We start from the raw sequence: 15,000 nt of genomic DNA, 5'->3' as shown, positions 1-15,000 counted from the left end.
GCCACTGCCACTGCCACTAACACACTATAAGGACCGTGTATGCGATGGGCCCAGAGGCTTACGGCCATACCACTCTGAACACACCCGATCTCGTCTGATCTCGGTAGCTAAGCAATGTCGGGCCTGGTTAGTACTTGGATGGGAGACCTCCTGGGAATACCAGGTGCTGTAAGCTTTTCCACTTCCTTTTTCAGAGACAGCCAGGGTGCTGCTCCAGCAGTGAAACACCCAACTTTAAAGTGCCACTGCCACTGTCACATACACACAATGTAGAGACAATGCCACTGCCACATACACACTATAAGGAGCGGTTATGCGAAGGGCCCACAGGCTTACGGCCAAACCACTCTGAACACGCCCGATCTCGTCTGATCTCGAAAGCTAAGCAGGGTCGGTCCTGGTTAGTATTTGGATGGGAGACCGCCTGGGAGTACCAGGTGCTGTAAGCTTTTCCACTTCCCTTTTTAGAGACAGCCATGGTGCTGCTCCAGCAGTGAAACACCCAACTTTAAAGTACCACTGTCACATACACACTATGTAGAGACAATGCCACTGCCACTGCCACATACACACAATAAGGAGCATGTATGCGAAGGGCCCAGAGGCTTACGGCCATACCACTCTGAACACGCCCGATCTCATCAGATCTCGGACGCTAAGCAGGGTCGGGCCGTTTTTTGAGACAGCCAGGGTGCTGCTCCAGCAGTGAAACACCCAACTTTAAAGTGCCACTGCCACTGTCACATACACACTATGTAGAGCCACTGCCACTGCCACTGTCACATACACACTATGTAGAGCCACTGTCACGTACACACTATAAAGAGCCACTGCCACTGTCACATACACACTATGTAAAGCCACTGTCACATACACACTATGTAGAGCCACTGCCACATACACACTATAAGGAGCGTGTATGCGAAGGCCCCAAAACTTACGGCCATATCACTCTGAACACGCCCGATGTCGTCTGATCTCGGTAGTTAAGCAGGGTCGGGCCTGGTTATTACTTGGATGGGAGACCTCTTGGGAATACCACGTGCTGTAACCTTTTCCACTTCCCTTTTTAGAGAAAGCCAGCGTACTGCTCCAGCAGTGAAAGACCCAGCTTTAAAGAGCCACTGCCACTGTCACATACACACTATGTAGAGCCACTGCCACATACACACTATGTAGAGCCACTGCCACTGCCACATACACAGTATATATAGAGACAATGCCACTGCCACATACACACTATAAGGAGCGTGTATGCAAAATGCCCACAGGCTTACGGACATACCACTCTGAACACGCCCGATCTCGTCTGATCTCGGAAGCTAAGCAGGATCAAGCCTGGTTACTACTTTGATGGGAGACCGCCTGGGAATACCAGGTGCTGTAAGCTTTTCCACTTCCCTTTTTAGAGACAGCCAGGGTGCTGCTCCAGCAGTGAAACACCTAGCTGAACTCATTGAACGCTCCACGCCTTGAGCAGAGTGCCACAGATACGGAGCACCAGGGCCACGAAGCTGCGTCGGACGCGCCTGTCAAGCTGTAGTCCGCGGTGAGGTGCTTAAGCGTGGGCCCACGAGTTGGGCTGGTGGGCAAGGTTGCTGGAGCTTTCTGCAGGCTGAACAGATTGGGATTGTCACATACACACTATGTAGAGACAATGCCAATGCCACATACACACTATAAGGAGCGTGTATGCGAAGGGCCCACATACTTACGGCCATACCACTCTGAACACGCCCGATCTCGTCTGATCTCGGAAGCTAAGCAGGGTCGGGCCTGGTTAGTACTTGGATGGGAGACCGCCTGGGAATACCAGGTGCTGTAAGCTTTTCCACTTCACTTTTTAGAGACACCCAGGGCGCTGCTCCAGCAGTGAAACACCCAACTTTAAAGTGCCACTGCCACTGTCACATACACACTATGTAGAGCCACTGTCACATACACACTATGTAGAGCCACTGCCACTGCCACTGCCACATACACACTATGTAGAGCCACTGCCACTGTCACATACACACTATGTAAAGCCACTGCTACTGCCACTGCCACATACACACTATAAGGAGCGTGTATGCGAAGGGCCCAGAGGCTTACGGCCATACCACTCTGAACACGCCCGATCTCGTCTGATCTCGGAAGCTAAGCAGGGTCGGGCCTGGTTAGTACTTGGATGGGAGACCGCCTGGGAATACCAGGTGCTGCAAGCTTTTCCACTTCACTTTTTAGAGACAGCCATGGCGCTGCTCCAGCAGTGAAACACCCAACTTTAAAGTGCCACTGCCACTGTCACATACACACTATGTAGAGCCACTGCCACATACACACTATGTAGAGCCACTGCCACTGCCACATACACAATATATATAGAGACAATGCCACTGCCACATACACACTATAAGGAGCGTGTATGCAAAGTGCCCACAAGCTTACAGGCTGACGGCCATACCACTCTGAACACGCCCGATCTCATCTGATCTCGGAAGCTAAGCAGGGTCGGGCCTGGTTAGTACTTGGATAGGAGACTGCCTGGGAATACCAGGTGCTGTAAGCTTTTCCACTTCCCTTTTTAGAGACAGCCAGGGTGCTGCTCCAGCAGTGAAACACCCAACTTTAAAGTGCCACTGTCACATACACACTATGTAGAGCCACTGCCACTAACACACTATAAGGAGCGTGTATGCGAAGTGCCCAGAGGCTTACGGCCATACAACTCTGAACACGCCCGATCTAGTCTGATCTCGGTAGCTAAGCAGGGTCGGGCCTGGTTGGTACTTGGATGGGAGACCTCCTGGGAATACCAGGTGCTGTAAGCTTTTCCACTTCCCTTTTTAGAGACAGCCAGGGTGCTGCTCCAGCAGTGAAACACCCAACTTTAAAGTGCCAATGCCACTGCCACATACACACTATAAGGAGCGTGGATGCAAAGGGCCCACAGGCTTACGGCCATACCACTCTGAACACGCCCGATCTCGTCCGATCTCGGAAGCTAAGCAGGGTCGGGTCCTTATATGAGACAGCCAGGGTGCTGCTCCAGCAGTGAAACACCCAACTTTAAAGTGCCACTGCCACTGTCACATACACACTATGTAGAGCCACTGCCACTGCCACTGTCACATACACACTATATAGAGCCACTGCCACTTACACACTATAAGGAGCGTGTATGCGAATGGGCCAGAGGCTTACGGACATACCACTCTGAACACGCCCGATCTCATCTGTTCTCGGAAGCTAAGCAGGGTCGGGCCTGGTTAGTACTTGGATGGGAGACCGCCTGGGAATACCAGGTGCTGTAAGGCTTTCCACTTCACTTTTTAGAGACTGCCAGGGCGCTGCTCCAGCAGTGAAACACCCAACTTTAAAGTGCCACTGCCACTGTCACATACACACTATGTAGAGCCACTGCCACTGCCACTGCCACATACACACGATGTAGAGCCACTGCCACTGTCACATACACACTATGTCGAGACACTGCCACTGCCACATACACACTATGTAGAGACAATGCCACTGACACATACACACTATAAGGAGCGTGTATGCAAAGAGCCCACAGGCTTACGGCCATACCACTCTGAACATGCCCGATCTCGTCTGATCTCGGAAGCTAAGCAGGGTCGGGCCTGGTTAGTACTTGGATGGGAGACCGCCTGGGAATTTCAGGTGCTGTAAGCTTTTCCACTTCCCTTTTTAGAGACAGCCAGGGTGATGCTCCAGCAGTGAAACACCCAACTTTAAAGTGCCACTGCCACTGTCACATACACACTATGTAGAGCCACTGTCACATACACACTATGTAGAGCCACTGCCACTGCCACATACACACTATAAGGAGCGTGTATGGGAAGGGCCCTGAGGCTTACGGCCATACCACTCTGAACACGCCCGATCTCGTCTGATCACGGTAGTTAAGCAGGGTTGGGCCTGGTTATTACTTGGATGGGAGACCTCCTGGGAATACCACGTGCTGTAACCTTTTCCACTTCCCTTTTTAGAGAAAGCCAGCGTCCTGCTCCAGCAGTGAAAGACCCAGCTTTAAAGAGCCACTGCCACTGTCACATACACACTATGTAGAGCCACTGCCACTGCCACTGCCACTAACACACTATAAGGAGCGTGTATGCGAAGGGCCCAGAGGCTTACGGCCATACCACTCTGAACACGCCCGATCTCGTCTGATCTCGGTAGCTAAGCAGGGTCGGGCCTGGTTAGTACTTGGATGGGAGACCAACTGGGAATACCAGGTGCTGTAAGCTTTTCCACTTCCCTTTTTAGAGACAGCCAGGGTGCTGCTCCAGCAGTGAAACACCTAGCTGAACTCATTGAACGCTCCACGCCTTGAGCAGAGTGCCACAGATACGGAGCACCAGGGCCACGAAGCTGCGTCGGACGCGCCTGTCAAGCTGTAGTCCGCGGTGAGGTGCTTAAGCGTGGGCCCACGAGTTGGGCTGGTGGGCAAGGTTGCTGGAGCTTTCTGCAGGCTGAACAGATTGGGATTGTCACATACACACTATGTAGAGACAATGCCAATGCCACATACACACTATAAGGAGCGTGTATGCGAAGGGCCCACATACTTACGGCCATACCACTCTGAACACGCCCGATCTCGTCTGATCTCGGAAGCTAAGCAGGGTCGGGCCTGGTTAGTACTTGGATGGGAGACCGCCTGGGAATACCAGGTGCTGTAAGCTTTTCCACTTCACTTTTTAGAGACACCCAGGGCGCTGCTCCAGCAGTGAAACACCCAACTTTAAAGTGCCACTGCCACTGTCACATACACACTATGTAGAGCCACTGTCACATACACACTATGTAGAGCCACTGCCACTGCCACTGCCACATACACACTATGTAGAGCCACTGCCACTGTCACATACACACTATGTAAAGCCACTGCTACTGCCACTGCCACATACACACTATAAGGAGCGTGTATGCGAAGGGCCCAGAGGCTTACGGCCATACCACTCTGAACACGCCCGATCTCGTCTGATCTGGGAAGCTAAGCAGGGTCAGGCCTGGTTAGTACTTGGATGGGAGACCGCCTGGGAATACCAGGTGCTGCAAGCTTTTCCACTTCACTTTTTAGAGACAGCCATGGCGCTGCTCCAGCAGTGAAACACCCAACTTTAAAGTGCCACTGCCACTGTCACATACACACTATGTAGAGCCACTGCCACATACACACTATGTAGAGCCACTGCCACTGCCACATACACAATATATATAGAGACAATGCCACTGCCACATACACACTATAAGGAGCGTGTATGCAAAGTGCCCACAAGCTTACAGGCTGACGGCCATACCACTCTGAACACGCCCGATCTCATCTGATCTCGGAAGCTAAGCAGGGTCGGGCCTGGTTAGTACTTGGATAGGAGACTGCCTGGGAATACCAGGTGCTGTAAGCTTTTCCACTTCCCTTTTTAGAGACAGCCAGGGTGCTGCTCCAGCAGTGAAACACCCAACTTTAAAGTGCCACTGTCACATACACACTATGTAGAGCCACTGCCACTAACACACTATAAGGAGCGTGTATGCGAAGTGCCCAGAGGCTTACGGCCATACAACTCTGAACACGCCCGATCTAGTCTGATCTCGGTAGCTAAGCAGGGTCGGGCCTGGTTGGTACTTGGATGGGAGACCTCCTGGGAATACCAGGTGCTGTAAGCTTTTCCACTTCCCTTTTTAGAGACAGCCAGGGTGCTGCTCCAGCAGTGAAACACCCAACTTTAAAGTGCCAATGCCACTGCCACATACACACTATAAGGAGCGTGGATGCAAAGGGCCCACAGGCTTACGGCCATACCACTCTGAACACGCCCGATCTCGTCCGATCTCGGAAGCTAAGCAGGGTCGGGTCCTTATATGAGACAGCCAGGGTGCTGCTCCAGCAGTGAAACACCCAACTTTAAAGTGCCACTGCCACTGTCACATACACACTATGTAGAGCCTCTGCCACTGCCACTGTCACATACACACTATATAGAGCCACTGCCACTGCCACATACACACTATAAGGAGCGTGTATGGGAAGGGCCCTGAGGCTTACGGCCATACCACTCTGAACACGCCCGATCTCGTCTGATCACGGTAGTTAAGCAGGGTTGGGCCTGGTTATTACTTGGATGGGAGACCTCCTGGGAATACCACGTGCTGTAACCTTTTCCACTTCCCTTTTTAGAGAAAGCCAGCGTCCTGCTCCAGCAGTGAAAGACCCAGCTTTAAAGAGCCACTGCCACTGTCACATACACACTATGTAGAGCCACTGCCACTGCCACTGCCACTAACACACTATAAGGAGCGTGTATGCGAAGGGCCCAGAGGCTTACGGCCATACCACTCTGAACACGCCCGATCTCGTCTGATCTCGGTAGCTAAGCAGGGTCGGGCCTGGTTAGTACTTGGATGGGAGACCTCCTGGGAATACCAGGTGCTGTAAGCTTTTCCACTTCCCTTTTTAGAGACAGCCAGGGTGCTGCTCCAGCAGTGAAACACCCAGCTGAACTCATTGAACGCTCCACGCCTTGAGCAGAGTGCCAGAGATACGGAGCACCAGGGCCACGAAGCTGCGTCGGACGCGCCTGTCAAGCTGTAGTCCGCGGGGAGGTGCTGAAGCGTAGGCCCACGAGTTGGGCTGGTGGGCAAGGTTGCTGGAGCTTTCTGCAGGCTGAACTGCGTGGGGTTGAGGAGGGCACAGTGTGTTGATGAAGTACGGGTATCAGTGCTCATAGACACTGCCAAGAGCTGCCGATGCGGTCACATGCACACTATGAAAAGCCGCTGACTCTGTGACGTACACACTATAAAGAGCCACAGCCACTGTCACATACACACTATGTAGAGCCACTGCCACTGCCACATACACACTATAAGGAGCGTGTATGCGAAGGGCCCAGAGGCTTACGGCCATACCACTCTGAACACGCCCGATCTCGTCTGATCTCGGAAGCTAAGCAGGGTCGGGCCTGGTTAGTACTTGGATGGGAGACCGCCTGGGAATACCAGGTGCTGCAAGCTTTTCCACTTCACTTTTTAGAGACAGCCATGGCGCTGCTACAGCAGTGAAACACCCAACTTTAAAGTGCCACTGCCACTGTCACATACACACTATGTCGAGACACTGCCACTGCCACATACACACTATGTAGAGACAATGCCACTGACACATACACACTATAAGGAGCGTGTATGCAAAGAGCCCACAGGCTTACGGCCATACCACTCTGAACATGCCCGATCTCGTCTGATCTCGGAAGCTAAGCAGGGTCGGGCCTGGTTAGTACTTGGATGGGAGACCGCCTGGGAATTTCAGGTGCTGTAAGCTTTTCCACTTCCCTTTTTAGAGACAGCCAGGGTGATGCTCCAGCAGTGAAACACCCAACTTTAAAGTGCCACTGCCACTGTCACATACACACTATGTAGAGCCACTGTCACATACACACTATGTAGAGCCACTGCCACTGCCACATACACACTATAAGGAGCGTGTATGGGAAGGGCCCTGAGGCTTACGGCCATACCACTCTGAACACGCCCGACCTCGTCTGATCACGGTAGTTAAGCAGGGTTGGGCCTGGTTATTACTTGGATGGGAGACCTCCTGGGAATACCACGTGCTGTAACCTTTTCCACTTCCCTTTTTAGAGAAAGCCAGCGTCCTGCTCCAGCAGTGAAAGACCCAGCTTTAAAGAGCCACTGCCACTGTCACATACACACTATGTAGAGCCACTGCCACTGCCACTGCCACTAACACACTATAAGGAGCGTGTATGCGAAGGGCCCAGAGGCTTACGGCCATACCACTCTGAACACGCCCGATCTCGTCTGATCTCGGTAGCTAAGCAGGGTCGGGCCTGGTTAGTACTTGGATGGGAGACCAACTGGGAATACCAGGTGCTGTAAGCTTTTCCACTTCCCTTTTTAGAGACAGCCAGGGTGCTGCTCCAGCAGTGAAACACCTAGCTGAACTCATTGAACGCTCCACGCCTTGAGCAGAGTGCCACAGATACGGAGCACCAGGGCCACGAAGCTGCGTCGGACGCGCCTGTCAAGCTGTAGTCCGCGGTGAGGTGCTTAAGCGTGGGCCCACGAGTTGGGCTGGTGGGCAAGGTTGCTGGAGCTTTCTGCAGGCTGAACAGATTGGGATTGTCACATACACACTATGTAGAGACAATGCCAATGCCACATACACACTATAAGGAGCGTGTATGCGAAGGGCCCACATACTTACGGCCATACCACTCTGAACACGCCCGATCTCGTCTGATCTCGGAAGCTAAGCAGGGTCGGGCCTGGTTAGTACTTGGATGGGAGACCGCCTGGGAATACCAGGTGCTGTAAGCTTTTCCACTTCACTTTTTAGAGACACCCAGGGCGCTGCTCCAGCAGTGAAACACCCAACTTTAAAGTGCCACTGCCACTGTCACATACACACTATGTAGAGCCACTGTCACATACACACTATGTAGAGCCACTGCCACTGCCACTGCCACATACACACTATGTAGAGCCACTGCCACTGTCACATACACACTATGTAAAGCCACTGCTACTGCCACTGCCACATACACACTATAAGGAGCGTGTATGCGAAGGGCCCAGAGGCTTACGGCCATACCACTCTGAACACGCCCGATCTCGTCTGATCTCGGAAGCTAAGCAGGGTCGGGCCTGGTTAGTACTTGGATGGGAGACCGCCTGGGAATACCAGGTGCTGCAAGCTTTTCCACTTCACTTTTTAGAGACAGCCATGGCGCTGCTCCAGCAGTGAAACACCCAACTTTAAAGTGCCACTGCCACTGTCACATACACACTATGTAGAGCCACTGCCACATACACACTATGTAGAGCCACTGCCACTGCCACATACACAATATATATAGAGACAATGCCACTGCCACATACACACTATAAGGAGCGTGTATGCAAAGTGCCCACAAGCTTACAGGCTGACGGCCATACCACTCTGAACACGCCCGATCTCATCTGATCTCGGAAGCTAAGCAGGGTCGGGCCTGGTTAGTACTTGGATAGGAGACTGCCTGGGAATACCAGGTGCTGTAAGCTTTTCCACTTCCCTTTTTAGAGACAGCCAGGGTGCTGCTCCAGCAGTGAAACACCCAACTTTAAAGTGCCACTGTCACATACACACTATGTAGAGCCACTGCCACTAACACACTATAAGGAGCGTGTATGCGAAGTGCCCAGAGGCTTACGGCCATACAACTCTGAACACGCCCGATCTAGTCTGATCTCGGTAGCTAAGCAGGGTCGGGCCTGGTTGGTACTTGGATGGGAGACCTCCTGGGAATACCAGGTGCTGTAAGCTTTTCCACTTCCCTTTTTAGAGACAGCCAGGGTGCTGCTCCAGCAGTGAAACACCCAACTTTAAAGTGCCAATGCCACTGCCACATACACACTATAAGGAGCGTGGATGCAAAGGGCCCACAGGCTTACGGCCATACCACTCTGAACACGCCCGATCTCGTCCGATCTCGGAAGCTAAGCAGGGTCGGGTCCTTATATGAGACAGCCAGGGTGCTGCTCCAGCAGTGAAACACCCAACTTTAAAGTGCCACTGCCACTGTCACATACACACTATGTAGAGCCTCTGCCACTGCCACTGTCACATACACACTATATAGAGCCACTGCCACTTACACACTATAAGGAGCGTGTATGCGAATGGGCCAGAGGCTTACGGACATACCACTCTGAACACGCCCGATCTCATCTGTTCTCGGAAGCTAAGCAGGGTCGGGCCTGGTTAGTACTTGGATGGGAGACCGCCTGGGAATACCAGGTGCTGTAAGCTTTTCCACTTCACTTTTTAGAGACTGCCAGGGCGCTGCTCCAGCAGTGAAACACCCAACTTTAAAGTGCCACTGCCACTGTCACATACACACTATGTAGAGCCACTGCCACTGCCACTGCCACATACACACGATGTAGAGCCACTGCCACTGTCACATACACACTATGTCGAGACACTGCCACTGCCACATACACACTATGTAGAGACAATGCCACTGACACATACACACTATAAGGAGCGTGTATGCAAAGAGCCCACAGGCGTACGGCCATACCACTCTGAACATGCCCGATCTCGTCTGATCTCGGAAGCTAAGCAGGGTCGGGCCTGGTTAGTACTTGGATGGGAGACCGCCTGGGAATTTCAGGTGCTGTAAGCTTTTCCACTTCCCTTTTTAGAGACAGCCAGGGTGATGCTCCAGCAGTGAAACACCCAACTTTAAAGTGCCACTGCCACTGTCACATACACACTATGTAGAGCCACTGTCACATACACACTATGTAGAGCCACTGCCACTGCCACATACACACTATAAGGAGCGTGTATGGGAAGGGCCCTGAGGCTTACGGCCATACCACTCTGAACACGCCCGATCTCGTCTGATCATGGTAGTTAAGCAGGGTTGGGCCTGGTTATTACTTGGATGGGAGACCTCCTGGGAATACCACGTGCTGTAACCTTTTCCACTTCCCTTTTTAGAGAAAGCCAGCGTCCTGCTCCAGCAGTGAAAGACCCAGCTTTAAAGAGCCACTGCCACTGTCACATACACACTATGTAGAGCCACTGCCACTGCCACTGCCACTAACACACTATAAGGAGCGTGTATGCGAAGGGCCCAGAGGCTTACGGCCATACCACTCTGAACACGCCCGATCTCGTCTGATCTCGGTAGCTAAGCAGGGTCGGGCCTGGTTAGTACTTGGATGGGAGACCAACTGGGAATACCAGGTGCTGTAAGCTTTTCCACTTCCCTTTTTAGAGACAGCCAGGGTGCTGCTCCAGCAGTGAAACACCCAGCTGAACTCATTGAACGCTCCACGCCTTGAGCAGAGTGCCAGAGATACGGAGCACCAGGGCCACGAAGCTGCGTCGGACGCGCCTGTCAAGCTGTAGTCCGCGGGGAGGTGCTGAAGCGTAGGCCCACGAGTTGGGCTGGTGGGCAAGGTTGCTGGAGCTTTCTGCAGGCTGAACTGCGTGGGGTTGAGGAGGGCACAGTGTGTTGATGAAGTACGGGTATCAGTGCTCATAGACACTGCCAAGAGCTGCCGATGCGGTCACATGCACACTATGAAAAGCCGCTGACTCTGTGACGTACACACTATAAAGAGCCACAGCCACTGTCACATACACACTATGTAGAGCCACTGCCACTGCCACATACACACTATAAGGAGCGTGTATGCGAAGGGCCCAGAGGCTTACGGCCATACCACTCTGAACACGCCCGATCTCGTCTGATCTCGGAAGCTAAGCAGGGTCGGGCCTGGTTAGTACTTGGATGGGAGACCGCCTGGGAATACCAGGTGCTGCAAGCTTTTCCACTTCACTTTTTAGAGACAGCCATGGCGCTGCTCCAGCAGTGAAACACCCAACTTTAAAGTGCCACTGCCACTGTCACATACACACTATGTAGAGCCACTGCCACATACACACTATGTAGAGCCACTGCCACTGCCACATACACAATATATATAGAGACAATGCCACTGCCACATACACACTATAAGGAGCGTGTATGCAAAGTGCCCACAAGCTTACAGGCTGACGGCCATACCACTCTGAACACGCCCGATCTCATCTGATCTCGGAAGCTAAGCAGGGTCGGGCCTGGTTAGTACTTGGATAGGAGACTGCCTGGGAATACCAGGTGCTGTAAGCTTTTCCACTTCCCTTTTTAGAGACAGCCAGGGTGCTGCTCCAGCAGTGAAACACCCAACTTTAAAGTGCCACTGTCACATACACACTATGTAGAGCCACTGCCACTAACACACTATAAGGAGCGTGTATGCGAAGTGCCCAGAGGCTTACAGCCATACAACTCTGAACACGCCCGATCTAGTCTGATCTCGGTAGCTAAGCAGGGTCGGGCCTGGTTGGTACTTGGATGGGAGACCTCCTGGGAATACCAGGTGCTGTAAGCTTTTCCACTTCCCTTTTTAGAGACAGCCAGGGTGCTGCTCCAGCAGTGAAACACCCAACTTTAAAGTGCCAATGCCACTGCCACATACACACTATAAGGAGCGTGGATGCAAAGGGCCCACAGGCTTACGGCCATACCACTCTGAACACGCCCGATCTCGTCCGATCTCGGAAGCTAAGCAGGGTCGGGTCCTTATATGAGACAGCCAGGGTGCTGCTCCAGCAGTGAAACACCCAACTTTAAAGTGCCACTGCCACTGTCACATACACACTATGTAGAGCCACTGCCACTGCCACTGTCACATACACACTATATAGAGCCACTGCCACTTACACACTATAAGGAGCGTGTATGCGAATGGGCCAGAGGCTTACGGACATACCACTCTGAACACGCCCGATCTCATCTGTTCTCGGAAGCTAAGCAGGGTCGGGCCTGGTTAGTACTTGGATGGGAGACCGCCTGGGAATACCAGGTGCTGTAAGCTTTTCCACTTCACTTTTTAGAGACTGCCAGGGCGCTGCTCCAGCAGTGAAACACCCAACTTTAAAGTGCCACTGCCACTGTCACATACACACTATGTAGAGCCACTGCCACTGCCACTGCCACATACACACGATGTAGAGCCACTGCCACGGTCACATACACACTATGTCGAGACACTGCCACTGCCACATACACACTATGTAGAGACAATGCCACTGACACATACACACTATAAGGAGCGTGTATGCAAAGAGCCCACAGGCTTACGGCCATACCACTCTGAACATGCCCGATCTCGTCTGATCTCGGAAGCTAAGCAGGGTCGGGCCTGGTTAGTACTTGGATGGGAGACCGCCTGGGAATTTCAGGTGCTGTAAGCTTTTCCACTTCCCTTTTTAGAGACAGCCAGGGTGATGCTCCAGCAGTGAAACACCCAACTTTAAAGTGCCACTGCCACTGTCACATACACACTATGTAGAGCCACTGTCACATACACACTATGAAGAGCCACTGCCACTGCCACATACACACTATAAGGAGCGTGTATGGGAAGGGCCCTGAGGCTTACGGCCATACCACTCTGAACACGCCCGACCTCGTCTGATCACGGTAGTTAAGCAGGGTTGGGCCTGGTTATTACTTGGATGGGAGACCTCCTGGGAATACCACGTGCTGTAACCTTTTCCACTTCCCTTTTTAGAGAAAGCCAGCGTCCTGCTCCAGCAGTGAAAGACCCAGCTTTAAAGAGCCACTGCCACTGTCACATACACACTATGTAGAGCCACTGCCACTGCCACTGCCACTAACACACTATAAGGAGCGTGTATGCGATGGGCCCAGAGGCTTACGGCCATACCACTCTGAACACGCCCGATCTCGTCTGATCTCGGTAGCTAAGCAGGGTCGGGCCTGGTTAGTACTTGGATGGGAGACCAACTGGGAATACCAGGTGCTGTAAGCTTTTCCACTTCCCTTTTTAGAGACAGCCAGGGTGCTGCTCCAGCAGTGAAACACCTAGCTGAACTCATTGAACGCTCCACGCCTTGAGCAGAGTGCCACAGATACGGAGCACCAGGGCCACGAAGCTGCGTCGGACGCGCCTGTCAAGCTGTAGTCCGCGGTGAGGTGCTTAAGCGTGGGCCCACGAGTTGGGCTGGTGGGCAAGGTTGCTGGAGCTTTCTGCAGGCTGAACAGATTGGGATTGTCACATACACACTATGTAGAGACAATGCCAATGCCACATACACACTATAAGGAGCGTGTATGCGAAGGGCCCACATACTTACGGCCATACCACTCTGAACACGCCCGATCTCGTCTGATCTCGGAAGCTAAGCAGGGTCGGGCCTGGTTAGTACTTGGATGGGAGACCGCCTGGGAATACCAGGTGCTGTAAGCTTTTCCACTTCACTTTTTAGAGACACCCAGGGCGCTGCTCCAGCAGTGAAACACCCAACTTTAAAGTGCCACTGCCACTGTCACATACACACTATGTAGAGCCACTGTCACATACACACTATGTAGAGCCACTGCCACTGCCACTGCCACATACACACTATGTAGAGCCACTGCCACTGTCACATACACACTATGTAAAGCCACTGCTACTGCCACTGCCACATACACACTATAAGGAGCGTGTATGCGAAGGGCCCAGAGGCTTACGGCCATACCACTCTGAACACGCCCGATCTCGTCTGATCTCGGAAGCTAAGCAGGGTCGGGCCTGGTTAGTACTTGGATGGGAGACCGCCTGGGAATACCAGGTGCTGCAAGCTTTTCCACTTCACTTTTTAGAGACAGCCATGGCGCTGCTCCAGCAGTGAAACACCCAACTTTAAAGTGCCACTGCCACTGTCACATACACACTATGTAGAGCCACTGCCACATACACACTATGTAGAGCCACTGCCACTGCCACATACACAATATATATAGAGACAATGCCACTGCCACATACACACTATAAGGAGCGTGTATGCAAAGTGCCCACAAGCTTACAGGCTGACGGCCATACCACTCTGAACACGCCCGATCTCATCTGATCTCGGAAGCTAAGCAGGGTCGGGCCTGGTTAGTACTTGGATAGGAGACTGCCTGGGAATACCAGGTGCTGTAAGCTTTTCCACTTCCCTTTTTAGAGACAGCCAGGGTGCTGCTCCAGCAGTGAAACACCCAACTTTAAAGTGCCACTGTCACATACACACTATGTAGAGCCACTGCCACTAACACACTATAAGGAGCGTGTATGCGAAGTGCCCAGAGGCTTACGGCCATACAACTCTGAACACGCCCGATCTAGTCTGATCTCGGTAGCTAAGCAGGGTCGGGCCTGGTTGGTACTTGGATGGGAGACCTCCTGGGAATACCAGGTGCTGTAAGCTTTTCCACTTCCCTTTTTAGAGACAGCCAGGGTGCTGCTCCAGCAGTGAAACACCCAACTTTAAAGTGCCAATGCCACTGCCACATACACACTATAAGGAGCGTGGATGCAAAGGGCCCACAGGCTTACGGCCATACCACTCTGAACACGCCCGATCTCGTCCGA

The 15,000-nt window shown here is 52.6% G+C and overlaps 34 non-coding genes and 7 pseudogenes across 34 annotated transcripts; all 41 read left to right on the top strand.

Moving 5' to 3' along the window:
* Window positions 1–56: 56 nt before the first annotated feature.
* LOC139281888 (5S ribosomal RNA) lies at window positions 57–175 on the top strand. Its single transcript, XR_011597013.1, has one exon. It is a non-coding gene; the product is annotated as a 5S ribosomal RNA (ribosomal RNA).
* Window positions 176–330: 155 nt separating this feature from the next.
* LOC139305905 (5S ribosomal RNA) lies at window positions 331–449 on the top strand. The gene has a single exon (XR_011599360.1). It is a non-coding gene; the product is annotated as a 5S ribosomal RNA (ribosomal RNA).
* Window positions 450–935: 486 nt separating this feature from the next.
* On the top strand, window positions 936–1,054 carry LOC139307836 (5S ribosomal RNA; annotated as a pseudogene).
* Window positions 1,055–1,271: 217 nt separating this feature from the next.
* LOC139307671 (5S ribosomal RNA) lies at window positions 1,272–1,390 on the top strand (annotated as a pseudogene).
* A 319-nt stretch (window positions 1,391–1,709) lies between these two features.
* Window positions 1,710–1,828, top strand: LOC139281684 (5S ribosomal RNA). The gene has a single exon (XR_011596894.1). It is a non-coding gene; the product is annotated as a 5S ribosomal RNA (ribosomal RNA).
* A 260-nt stretch (window positions 1,829–2,088) lies between these two features.
* LOC139281803 (5S ribosomal RNA) lies at window positions 2,089–2,207 on the top strand. The gene has a single exon (XR_011596934.1). It is a non-coding gene; the product is annotated as a 5S ribosomal RNA (ribosomal RNA).
* Window positions 2,208–2,432: 225 nt separating this feature from the next.
* LOC139281861 (5S ribosomal RNA) lies at window positions 2,433–2,551 on the top strand. Its single transcript, XR_011596987.1, has one exon. It is a non-coding gene; the product is annotated as a 5S ribosomal RNA (ribosomal RNA).
* A 143-nt stretch (window positions 2,552–2,694) lies between these two features.
* On the top strand, window positions 2,695–2,813 carry LOC139306042 (5S ribosomal RNA). Its single transcript, XR_011599386.1, has one exon. It is a non-coding gene; the product is annotated as a 5S ribosomal RNA (ribosomal RNA).
* Window positions 2,814–3,180: 367 nt separating this feature from the next.
* On the top strand, window positions 3,181–3,299 carry LOC139304423 (5S ribosomal RNA). The gene has a single exon (XR_011599107.1). It is a non-coding gene; the product is annotated as a 5S ribosomal RNA (ribosomal RNA).
* A 260-nt stretch (window positions 3,300–3,559) lies between these two features.
* LOC139281902 (5S ribosomal RNA) lies at window positions 3,560–3,678 on the top strand. Its single transcript, XR_011597026.1, has one exon. It is a non-coding gene; the product is annotated as a 5S ribosomal RNA (ribosomal RNA).
* Window positions 3,679–3,860: 182 nt separating this feature from the next.
* Window positions 3,861–3,979, top strand: LOC139307454 (5S ribosomal RNA; annotated as a pseudogene).
* Window positions 3,980–4,140: 161 nt separating this feature from the next.
* On the top strand, window positions 4,141–4,259 carry LOC139281847 (5S ribosomal RNA). Its single transcript, XR_011596974.1, has one exon. It is a non-coding gene; the product is annotated as a 5S ribosomal RNA (ribosomal RNA).
* Window positions 4,260–4,578: 319 nt separating this feature from the next.
* On the top strand, window positions 4,579–4,697 carry LOC139281673 (5S ribosomal RNA). The gene has a single exon (XR_011596893.1). It is a non-coding gene; the product is annotated as a 5S ribosomal RNA (ribosomal RNA).
* Window positions 4,698–4,957: 260 nt separating this feature from the next.
* Window positions 4,958–5,076, top strand: LOC139306639 (5S ribosomal RNA). Its single transcript, XR_011599501.1, has one exon. It is a non-coding gene; the product is annotated as a 5S ribosomal RNA (ribosomal RNA).
* Window positions 5,077–5,301: 225 nt separating this feature from the next.
* Window positions 5,302–5,420, top strand: LOC139281860 (5S ribosomal RNA). Its single transcript, XR_011596986.1, has one exon. It is a non-coding gene; the product is annotated as a 5S ribosomal RNA (ribosomal RNA).
* Window positions 5,421–5,563: 143 nt separating this feature from the next.
* LOC139306035 (5S ribosomal RNA) lies at window positions 5,564–5,682 on the top strand. Its single transcript, XR_011599385.1, has one exon. It is a non-coding gene; the product is annotated as a 5S ribosomal RNA (ribosomal RNA).
* Window positions 5,683–6,055: 373 nt separating this feature from the next.
* LOC139307453 (5S ribosomal RNA) lies at window positions 6,056–6,174 on the top strand (annotated as a pseudogene).
* A 161-nt stretch (window positions 6,175–6,335) lies between these two features.
* Window positions 6,336–6,454, top strand: LOC139306422 (5S ribosomal RNA). Its single transcript, XR_011599462.1, has one exon. It is a non-coding gene; the product is annotated as a 5S ribosomal RNA (ribosomal RNA).
* A 456-nt stretch (window positions 6,455–6,910) lies between these two features.
* On the top strand, window positions 6,911–7,029 carry LOC139281802 (5S ribosomal RNA). Its single transcript, XR_011596933.1, has one exon. It is a non-coding gene; the product is annotated as a 5S ribosomal RNA (ribosomal RNA).
* Window positions 7,030–7,217: 188 nt separating this feature from the next.
* Window positions 7,218–7,336, top strand: LOC139281901 (5S ribosomal RNA). The gene has a single exon (XR_011597025.1). It is a non-coding gene; the product is annotated as a 5S ribosomal RNA (ribosomal RNA).
* A 182-nt stretch (window positions 7,337–7,518) lies between these two features.
* Window positions 7,519–7,637, top strand: LOC139307666 (5S ribosomal RNA; annotated as a pseudogene).
* A 161-nt stretch (window positions 7,638–7,798) lies between these two features.
* On the top strand, window positions 7,799–7,917 carry LOC139281846 (5S ribosomal RNA). Its single transcript, XR_011596973.1, has one exon. It is a non-coding gene; the product is annotated as a 5S ribosomal RNA (ribosomal RNA).
* Window positions 7,918–8,236: 319 nt separating this feature from the next.
* LOC139307832 (5S ribosomal RNA) lies at window positions 8,237–8,355 on the top strand. Its single transcript, XR_011599698.1, has one exon. It is a non-coding gene; the product is annotated as a 5S ribosomal RNA (ribosomal RNA).
* Window positions 8,356–8,615: 260 nt separating this feature from the next.
* Window positions 8,616–8,734, top strand: LOC139281801 (5S ribosomal RNA). The gene has a single exon (XR_011596932.1). It is a non-coding gene; the product is annotated as a 5S ribosomal RNA (ribosomal RNA).
* Window positions 8,735–8,959: 225 nt separating this feature from the next.
* Window positions 8,960–9,078, top strand: LOC139281859 (5S ribosomal RNA). The gene has a single exon (XR_011596985.1). It is a non-coding gene; the product is annotated as a 5S ribosomal RNA (ribosomal RNA).
* Window positions 9,079–9,221: 143 nt separating this feature from the next.
* Window positions 9,222–9,340, top strand: LOC139306029 (5S ribosomal RNA). Its single transcript, XR_011599384.1, has one exon. It is a non-coding gene; the product is annotated as a 5S ribosomal RNA (ribosomal RNA).
* Window positions 9,341–9,707: 367 nt separating this feature from the next.
* Window positions 9,708–9,826, top strand: LOC139282104 (5S ribosomal RNA). Its single transcript, XR_011597220.1, has one exon. It is a non-coding gene; the product is annotated as a 5S ribosomal RNA (ribosomal RNA).
* Window positions 9,827–10,086: 260 nt separating this feature from the next.
* LOC139282159 (5S ribosomal RNA) lies at window positions 10,087–10,205 on the top strand. Its single transcript, XR_011597275.1, has one exon. It is a non-coding gene; the product is annotated as a 5S ribosomal RNA (ribosomal RNA).
* A 182-nt stretch (window positions 10,206–10,387) lies between these two features.
* LOC139307649 (5S ribosomal RNA) lies at window positions 10,388–10,506 on the top strand (annotated as a pseudogene).
* A 161-nt stretch (window positions 10,507–10,667) lies between these two features.
* LOC139281845 (5S ribosomal RNA) lies at window positions 10,668–10,786 on the top strand. The gene has a single exon (XR_011596972.1). It is a non-coding gene; the product is annotated as a 5S ribosomal RNA (ribosomal RNA).
* Window positions 10,787–11,242: 456 nt separating this feature from the next.
* Window positions 11,243–11,361, top strand: LOC139281800 (5S ribosomal RNA). The gene has a single exon (XR_011596931.1). It is a non-coding gene; the product is annotated as a 5S ribosomal RNA (ribosomal RNA).
* A 225-nt stretch (window positions 11,362–11,586) lies between these two features.
* Window positions 11,587–11,705, top strand: LOC139281858 (5S ribosomal RNA). The gene has a single exon (XR_011596984.1). It is a non-coding gene; the product is annotated as a 5S ribosomal RNA (ribosomal RNA).
* Window positions 11,706–11,848: 143 nt separating this feature from the next.
* Window positions 11,849–11,967, top strand: LOC139306439 (5S ribosomal RNA). Its single transcript, XR_011599464.1, has one exon. It is a non-coding gene; the product is annotated as a 5S ribosomal RNA (ribosomal RNA).
* Window positions 11,968–12,334: 367 nt separating this feature from the next.
* Window positions 12,335–12,453, top strand: LOC139282103 (5S ribosomal RNA). The gene has a single exon (XR_011597219.1). It is a non-coding gene; the product is annotated as a 5S ribosomal RNA (ribosomal RNA).
* Window positions 12,454–12,713: 260 nt separating this feature from the next.
* On the top strand, window positions 12,714–12,832 carry LOC139281900 (5S ribosomal RNA). The gene has a single exon (XR_011597024.1). It is a non-coding gene; the product is annotated as a 5S ribosomal RNA (ribosomal RNA).
* Window positions 12,833–13,014: 182 nt separating this feature from the next.
* LOC139307665 (5S ribosomal RNA) lies at window positions 13,015–13,133 on the top strand (annotated as a pseudogene).
* Window positions 13,134–13,294: 161 nt separating this feature from the next.
* LOC139281844 (5S ribosomal RNA) lies at window positions 13,295–13,413 on the top strand. The gene has a single exon (XR_011596971.1). It is a non-coding gene; the product is annotated as a 5S ribosomal RNA (ribosomal RNA).
* A 319-nt stretch (window positions 13,414–13,732) lies between these two features.
* On the top strand, window positions 13,733–13,851 carry LOC139307820 (5S ribosomal RNA). The gene has a single exon (XR_011599697.1). It is a non-coding gene; the product is annotated as a 5S ribosomal RNA (ribosomal RNA).
* Window positions 13,852–14,111: 260 nt separating this feature from the next.
* LOC139281798 (5S ribosomal RNA) lies at window positions 14,112–14,230 on the top strand. The gene has a single exon (XR_011596929.1). It is a non-coding gene; the product is annotated as a 5S ribosomal RNA (ribosomal RNA).
* Window positions 14,231–14,455: 225 nt separating this feature from the next.
* On the top strand, window positions 14,456–14,574 carry LOC139281856 (5S ribosomal RNA). Its single transcript, XR_011596983.1, has one exon. It is a non-coding gene; the product is annotated as a 5S ribosomal RNA (ribosomal RNA).
* A 143-nt stretch (window positions 14,575–14,717) lies between these two features.
* On the top strand, window positions 14,718–14,836 carry LOC139306022 (5S ribosomal RNA). The gene has a single exon (XR_011599383.1). It is a non-coding gene; the product is annotated as a 5S ribosomal RNA (ribosomal RNA).
* Window positions 14,837–15,000: the final 164 nt, after the last annotated feature.

Source organism: Enoplosus armatus, chromosome 2 (genome assembly GCF_043641665.1).
Source record: "Enoplosus armatus isolate fEnoArm2 chromosome 2, fEnoArm2.hap1, whole genome shotgun sequence".
Classification (NCBI taxonomy): Eukaryota; Metazoa; Chordata; class Actinopteri; order Centrarchiformes; family Enoplosidae; genus Enoplosus; species Enoplosus armatus.
The sequence above is the reverse complement of the archived record's forward strand: the minus strand, read 5'-3'. Positions and strand labels throughout refer to the sequence as shown.